Here is an 8284-nt window from a genome sequence, read left to right on the forward strand (position 1 = left end):
AAACCACAAAACCTCAAAAGAACTCTCTTTAAACATCATAGACTCTTTAATTTGCCATTTTCGGAAATGTTACTTTGATCTCAATCAAAAAGAATTCACAGTGGTGGTGTAGTTTCGGGAAGAGGGAATCCGCATTCTTTGCAATAAATCACTGATAAAATAGTCAACGCCTCGCGTATTTTCCCCATAACTCTGCCGCGAAACTGCGTTCCACGACAGGTATATCTAGGCATTATTGAAAAGGGGAATATGGGTTAGAGGACAGTAGGATAGCAGAAGAAATCTTTTCCTTCTCGAGATTTTTCTAACCACAGCATACAGACTAGACCAGTGGATCTGCTAGCCTAGGCAATGGATGTGTCTGCATTTGTTCTTGTATCTGCTTGTGTTTGACCATTTATCTTCACAGGCCTTGATGAAGACCAACCTGATTATGACCAACCTGTTTTTTCCCTAAAGTGAGCAGAAGTCTTGCTCAGATGGCAGAACTGTGAAAGGACTTGAAAGAAGCACTGACATGATGATTGTATTTGTATGGATCATTAAGGTTTGGACCATGGCTAACGAATTTGGGTATTTTATGAGTTTTCAGTGATTGTGGTTTAATGGAATAGGTTCAGTTTGACAGCTTTGTAAAGGCCAAAGCCCACTCAAATTGGCATAAGATGGCAATGTGACTTTTTTCTCTTGCAAGGGCCCTGCAAGAGATAAAAAAACACTGCCCTAAATTCTAAAAGCAGATGAAGAACTGTGGGAAAAGGCCTAAGTAGAATAGACTGATAGTAACATCTAGGGCATATCTTTGTATTGTATTTAGAGGTTAGTAGTTCTTAAGCACAATAGTCAGACACAGCTCATAGCTAAGGAGTGTAATGAGAACGTCAAGTGAACCCAGAACTATGGGAGTCTGAGAAGAATACTCGACAGCTGAGTGATCTGCGAGTCTGCAGCATCAACTGCCACACAGAGCCAGCGCAGACGTGGCACACCTGCACTCTCCTGTGACTGTGATGTTCGTCTGCACTTTTGGGTTTCTGAACGAATGACTTACTGTCGCTTGCAGAAATAGCTTTTGGGATTGTTAGCTAAGCTTGGGTTGTTAGCTTGCCAGACTAATGCTACTGATGAAAGCTCTAACAGGTTTATTCCTTTTGATTGTAGCACTGTTGATTTGTAGCTGCACCATTCACCCCTGTGTTAAACAGCCTATGATAACTTCCTTAGCAATGAGGGCGGACACTGCGGTTCAAACGACACTGACAAGGCCCATATTAGACCTTTAGGTGCTTTTGGAGCAAACAATTGGTGTTATGGTGTTAAAGCATCAAGAAGGGGCCGAGGTCATCTGTTGTGGAACAACAGAACCGCCAAGGTACTTCCCACTGGTGTGTTCCTTATTTGTGGTGATAGAGCCTGGCAAGGCATACCAAAGAACGTTTATGGAGGTCCATGTTATCTGGGTAAATTGACAATGTTTGCCCCTCATCTTAGTCAGCTCAGGGACCTAGCCCGACACCGGTCTAAGCGATCTTTAGAATTGAGTCCTAATTGCAATGACAACGTTCAATTATTATCCACAGCTGCTCGTGTTGCCTTAGCTGTATTTCTACCAGGAGGAGCAGCTGGAAAAGCATTAGTACAGCTAGAGAGACTCACGTGTTGGTCAGCAAAACAAGCCAATGTCACCACAAAGGTTTTAGGACAACTATTGGTTGATCAAAATTGCCTTCGTCATGCCCTATTGCAAAATCGAGCAACCGTTGATTTTCTTTTGCTAGCCCAAGGACACGGCTGCCAGGACTTCGAAGGGATGTGTTGTTTGAATTTATCAGATCATGGTGAGTCCGTTCACAAGAGTATAACCTGGTTGAAAGGCCGTATTGACAAGATCGAAAAGGAAACATCGACTTTTGATGACTGGTTGCAGAACCTGTTTGGGACAATCCCGGGGTGGTTAAGCAGCTTATTAGGAGAAGGCTTACAGCTATTTTTTATTTTCATAATAATTCTGCTATGCGCTTGTATTGTCTTTGCTTGCATTAAGAAGAGCTTAACTAAGGTAGTTAGCCAGGTGTGGGTTGCTCAAAAAGAAAAAGAGGGAATTGTGGAAGAATTTCTCACCAGTCGAGGACATAAAGTCATAAACATGGGTAACTGGCGCTGAGAACGTCCTTGGTTCCCAGCGAGGCTAGGAAATCGAGATGTAAACAACTGAGCACCCCACACACAGCTGCAGTGGGCAGAGACTAGATAACTAAGGGGGCTGGAGTGGGTGGTCTGGAAGGCTGACCCTTAGAATGTTGTGATAAGTTAACCTATGCACACCTTACATGTAACCCTGGACCCTCTGACTGTAACCAATCTTAAGCTGAGCACGCCTCTTGCTAGAATGCATATAAGTCACTGTATCACGGAAATAAAGTGGATTTGACCATCTAACCATATTGGTGAACAAGGAGTCATCTTCCCATAGCGCTCCACCGAACGTGATTCCCAACAGAGAGACAAATCATGTGGAGACATGTAACTCCAGAGAGAATCGAGTCAGACAATGGCACTCATTTGAAGAGCAATCTTGTGAAAAAGTGGGCCAAAGAGCACGGTATGGAGTGGATCTACCACATACTCTACTATGCACCAGCTTCAGGGAAGATTGAGCGCTACAGTGGTTTGCTGAAAACCACCCTAAAAGGCATGGGGGGTGGAACTCTGAAAAACTGGGACAAACATTTAGCAGAAGCTACCTGGTTGGTAAATAGTAGAGGTTCAGTAAACAGAGCAGGACCTGCACAGTCAGACTTGGTCCAAACAGTAGATGGTGATAAAGTTCCTGTTGTACGTGAAAATAATCTGTTAGGTGTTGGAGAATTCTTGTTAGCAGAGGACACAGAAATGATAAACATGAGCAACTGTGCTGAGAAACGTCCTTGGGACGCTGCTAGCCCAGGAAATCAAACTGTAAACAAGTGAACACCCAACACACATCTGCAGTGGGCAGAGTTAGATAGCCAAGGGGGCTGTAGTAGGTGGTCTGGAGGGCTGACCCTTAGAATGTTATGGTATGCTGACCTATCTACGCCTTACAAGTAACCCTGTACCCTCTGATTGTAACCAGTCTTGGTGGAGCACGCCTCTTGCTAGAATGCATATAAGACACTGTATCACGGAAATAAAGTTGATTATGACCATCTAACCATATTGGTGAACAAAGAGTCATTTTACCCAAGGTGCTCCACCGGCGAAACACCGACATTTGGCGCCTGAACAGTGAATCAGGTATTCGGGCCATACCGAGGCAGGCCGGCAGCGGGAAGGACCGCGTTCAAGAGGCCAGAGAGTTGGGAAAAAGGGGCCAATCATCCTGAGGACGTTTTTCGTATCGAAAAAATCAACGTCACTGGTGCCACCGGACCGGAGGGCATAGCTGAAAGAAGGGAGCGAATGCCGGACATCCACGCCGCGGGTGGGTACTCCGAGTTGAACAGGCAAGGCCACGTGGCAACGGCCGTGGCACTGTCCCCGCTGATGACTTTTAGTCTCCGAGAGACATCTCGTCAGACTTGCTTAAGCTCTGTGGGCTGAGCACATAAGGAGGCTAGAGGACATTATATCGGTCTAGCCAGAGCTCTGGGAGAGACGTGGGAGAGACTCGCTTGGGACTGAGTTGCTGCTGACTGTAGTCCTGTTAAAATCGCTCAAATCCGCCTGGCGAGACTTCAACCATTGCCTTAGTGGACAAAAATCCCGCCAGCAGGCGATGGATTCCGTGTGTCACTGGGAACCGCCCCCGACCAGCACCCGTAATGGCGGCTGCCTGTAGCGACTCACCGACACCCCGTAATGGTGACTGCCAATAGCCACCCGACGGCAGCAAGCTACAAAAGCTTCTCAGCTTGAAAAGGTTTTTCGGGACTGCCGTGCAAAGAGCGGCTGCCTGCGGCCGTGAGTGCTGTGTCGAATCTACCGCTGTAGCGAAACTGCCAGCTGCTGCGGCGCCTTCTTACCGCGATCGCCGTGTCTGTTTATCAACCGAAATGCAGCCCCCCCCACTCGCACCGGACCTTCAGGAAAGCCAGACATGGTTCAAACTAGGTCCAAGCTTTATAATACTTGTAAAACTGTGGGCACCCAAACAGAGCCCACCTGTAGGAATGCAGGTGTCCAGACGTCTGGATGTGAGGAGTGCTGGAGCCTGGCACTCGAAGTCGAGGGAGACACAGACATTGGCTGCATTAGGTGTGAGCAGATTAATAGTCTGCTTAACCTGGTGGCTGAACTCAAGGGAGAGGTGGAACGCCTGAAGGCTGAAAGGGAATGTAAAAGAGAGCAACATGCTCTGCAGTCCCCCTTGCCAGAGGGAGATGAACGGAGCAACCAAGGAGAATGGATGCAGGTGCCTGCCAGAAGGGGCAAGGGAAAACCCTTCCAGCCATCTTCACATCCCGAGCTGCCCTTACATAACAGATATAGGGCACTAGAGGTTGAGGATGAGGTGATCCTGGAGCAGGCAGAAGCATCACCGGCTGGGAGGGCAACTGAGACAAATCAGTTGCCCCCTCGCATCAGAACAAGTACCCAGAAGAAAAAGAGGAGGGAAATTGTTATCGGTGATTCCCTTCTGCAGGGAACAGAGGGCCCCATATGCCGGCCAGACCCCTTCCACAGGGAGGTCTGCTGCCTCCCTGGAGCCCGGGTCAGGGATGTTACCAGGAGGCTGCCTACTGTAGTGCAGCCCTCTGATTACTATCTCTTATTAGTTATACAGGCAGGGAATGATGAAATTAATAACAGAGGGCTAAAAGCTATCAAAAGGGACTTTAAGACACTGGGGAAAGCAGTTGAGGGAGCAGGGGCACAGGTAATCTTTTCATCTATACCCTTAGTTACAGGCTGGAATACAGAGAAGAATAGGAAAGCGTATTTGATGAACAAGTGGCTCAGAGGTTGGTGCCTCCAACATAACTTTGGATTCTTTGATCTTGGGGAACTTCATCTTGCCACAGGTCTGCAATCAGCAGATGGGATACAACTGTCACAGAAGGGGAGAAGGACCCTGGCACATAAGCTGGCTGGGCTTGTTGAGAGGGCTTTAAACTAGAATGGAAGGGGGAGTGGGTTAAACATGACAGCACCAGAGATAAAACAAATGGAATTGAGGATGGTAGGCTAGAGCTAGGGGTAAAAGCAGCAGCCCAGCTGAAGTGCATGTACACAAATGCATGCAGTATGGGTAACAAACAAGAGGAGCTGGAAGCTTTGGTGCTGGAGGAAAACTATGATATTGTCGCCATCACTGAAACGTGGTGGGATGGCTCACATGATTGAAGTGCTGTAATCAATGGCTACAGACATCAGGAGAGACAGGCAAGGGAGAAAGGGCGGGGGAGTGGCTATGTATATTAGGGATGCTCTGGATGTCGTGGAGGTAGAAATCAGGGATGATCAAGTTGAGTCATTATGGGTGAGACTTAAGGCGAAGGCCAACAAGGCTGATATCCTGGTTGGAGTCTGTTACAGACCACCCAACCAGGAAGAAGAGGTTGATTTATTACTCTTTAAGCAACTGGAGGCTGCCTCAAGATCACCTGCCCTTGTTCTGGTGGGCTACTTTAACCTACCAGACATCTGCTGGGACTTAAACACTGCAGAGAAGAAGCAGTCTAGAAGGTTTCTGCAATGTGTGGAAGACAACTTCCTATCCCAGCTGTTACGTGAGCCTACCAGGGGGGCAGCTCTGCTTGACCTGCTGCTCACAAATAGAGAGGGGCTGGTGGGGGATGTGGTGGTTGGAGGCTGCCTGGGGTCCAGTGACCATGAAATTATAGAGTTTTCAATACATGGAGAAACCAGGAGGGGCATCAACAGAACCTCCACAGTGGACTTCCGAAGGGCAGAAATCAGCCTATTTAAGGAACTAATTCAGAAAGTTCCTTGGGAAATAGCCCTTGAAAACAAAGGGGTCCAGGAAGGTTGGACCTGCTTCAAGAAAGAACTCCTGAAGGCACAGGAGCAGGCAGTGCCATTGAGCCGGAAGATGAGCCGACGAGGGAGGCAGCCAGGCTGGATGGGCAGGGAGCTGCTGAAGGAATTAAAGATTAAAAAGAGAGTGTATCACCTTTGGAAAAGAGGGGAGGTGTCCCAGGAGAAGTTCAAGGAAGTTGCTAGGTCTTGTAGAGGAAAAATTAGAGAGGCAAAAGCGCACTTGGAGCTCAGGCTGGCCACGGCTGTCAAGGAAAATAAAAAGTGTTTCTTTAAATATATGAATGGCAAGAGAAGGGCCAAGGAAAACCTCCAGTCCTTGTTAGATAGAGAGGGGAATAGAGTGACAAAGGATGAGGAAAAGGCAGAGGTGCTTAACACCCTCTTTGCCTCAATCTTCAATAATGGGACAGGTTGTCTCCAGGACAGCTGGACTCCTGAAGTGGTGGATGGAGTCAGGGACCAGTACAGTCCCCCTCTAATCCATGAGGAAGCAGTAAGGGACCTGCTGCGTCATTTGGATCGTCAACAGGTCCATGGGACCGGATGGGATCCACCCTAGGGTGCTGAGAGTGCTGGCAGCTGAGCTGGCCAAGCCACTCTCCATCATTTATCAGCAGTCCTGGCTCACTGGAGAGGTCCCTGAAGACTGGAAGCTGGCCAATGTGATACCCATTCACAAGAAGGGTCGTAAGGAGGAGCCAGAAAACTACAGACCTGTGAGCCTGACCTCAGTGCCAGGCAAGGTCATGGAACAGGTCATCTTGGGTGCCATCACAAAGCACCTACAGGATAGCCAAGGGATCAGGCCCAGCCAGCATGGGTTTAGGAAGGGCAGGTCCTGCCTCACCAACCTGATCTCCTTTTATGATCAGGTTACCTGCCTGGTGAATGTGGGGCAGGCTGTGGATGTAGTCTACTTGGACTTCAGCAAAGCCTTTGACACTGTCTGCCACAAGAAGCTCCTAGCCAAGCTGACAGCTCATGATTTGGACAGATTCACTCTGTGCTGGATCAAGAACTGGCTGGATGGCAGAGCTCAGAGAGTGGTGGTGAATGGTGCCACATCCAGTTGGCAGCCAGTCACTAGTGGTGTTCCCCAAGGATCAGTGCTGGGCCCAGTCCTGTTCAATATCTTTATTGATGATCTGGACGAAGGCATTGAGTCCAGCATCAGTAAGTTTGCAGATGACACCAAGCTGGGAGCAGGTGTTGATCTGTTGGAAGGTAGGAGAGCCCTGCAGAGGGACCTGGACAGTCTGGATGGGTGGGCAGAGGCCAATGGGATGAGATTTAATAAGGCCAAGTGCAGGGTTCTGCACTTTGGCCACAACAACCCACAGCAGCGCTATAGGCTGGGGACTGAGTGGCTGGAGAGCAGCCAGGAGGAAAGGGACCTGGGAGTACTGATAGATAGTAAGCTGAAGATGAGCCAGCAGTGTGCCCAGGTGGCCAAGAGAGCCAATGGCATCCTGGCCTGCATCAGGAACAGTGTGGCCAGTAGGACAAGGGAGGTTATTCTTCCCCTGTTCTCAGCTCTGGTCAGACCACACCTTGAGTACTGTGTCCAGTTCTGGGCCCCTCAATGCAAGAGAGATGTTGAGGTGCTGGAACATGTCCAGAGAAGGGCAACAAAGCTGGTGAAGGGCCTGGAGCACAAATCCTATGAGGAGAGTCTGAGGGAGCTGGGCCTGTTTAGCCTGCAGAAGAGGAGGCTCAGGGGTCATCTTATTACTGTCTACAACTGCCTGAAGGGGCATTGTAGCCAGGTGGGGGGTGGCCTCTTCTCCCAGGCAACCAGCAATAGAACAAGGGGACACAGTCTCAAGTTGTGCCAGGGTAGGTATAGGCTGGATATTAGGAAGAAGTTCTTCACAGAGAGAGTGATTCCCCATTGGAATGGGCTGCCCAGGGAGGTGGTGGAGGCACTGTTTCTGCAGGTCTTCAAGAAAAGCCTGGATGGGTCACTTAGTGACATGGTCTAGTTGTTTGGATAGGGCTGGGTGATAGGTTGGACTGGATGATCTTGGAGGTCTCTTCCAGCCTGGTTGATGCTATGATTCTATGACTGAGGGAGGAGCTGGGAGGAGATCGGTGGGGAGGAAGGAATTAATGGGTTTCCTCGAGTTGCTTCAGAAGTTCGGTCAATTTGGGTTTGTAATGCTACAGGGGAATTAGCATTTCAGTAGCTCACACAGCTTCCTCTGCCTTTTTCATTTTTTTTTTCATGTCTTGTGCCTCTGTCTTGAAGAGTCTGAGAGGAAAGGCAGCAGTTTAAAAATTTTCAAAGTACATTTCATATTAG

At 48.7% G+C, this 8284-nt stretch overlaps 1 long non-coding RNA gene across 1 annotated transcript; it reads left to right on the top strand.

The window, feature by feature from the left end:
* The first annotated feature begins 336 nt into the window (after positions 1–336).
* LOC135192847 (uncharacterized) lies at positions 337–2444 on the top strand. Its single transcript, XR_010309044.1, has 2 exons — positions 337–1372; positions 1779–2444. It is a non-coding gene; the product is annotated as an uncharacterized LOC135192847 (long non-coding RNA).
* The last annotated feature ends 5840 nt before the right edge of the window (positions 2445–8284 follow it).

The sequence above is a fragment of the Pogoniulus pusillus genome, chromosome W (assembly GCF_015220805.1).
Source record: "Pogoniulus pusillus isolate bPogPus1 chromosome W, bPogPus1.pri, whole genome shotgun sequence".
Taxonomy (NCBI): domain Eukaryota; kingdom Metazoa; phylum Chordata; class Aves; order Piciformes; family Lybiidae; genus Pogoniulus; species Pogoniulus pusillus.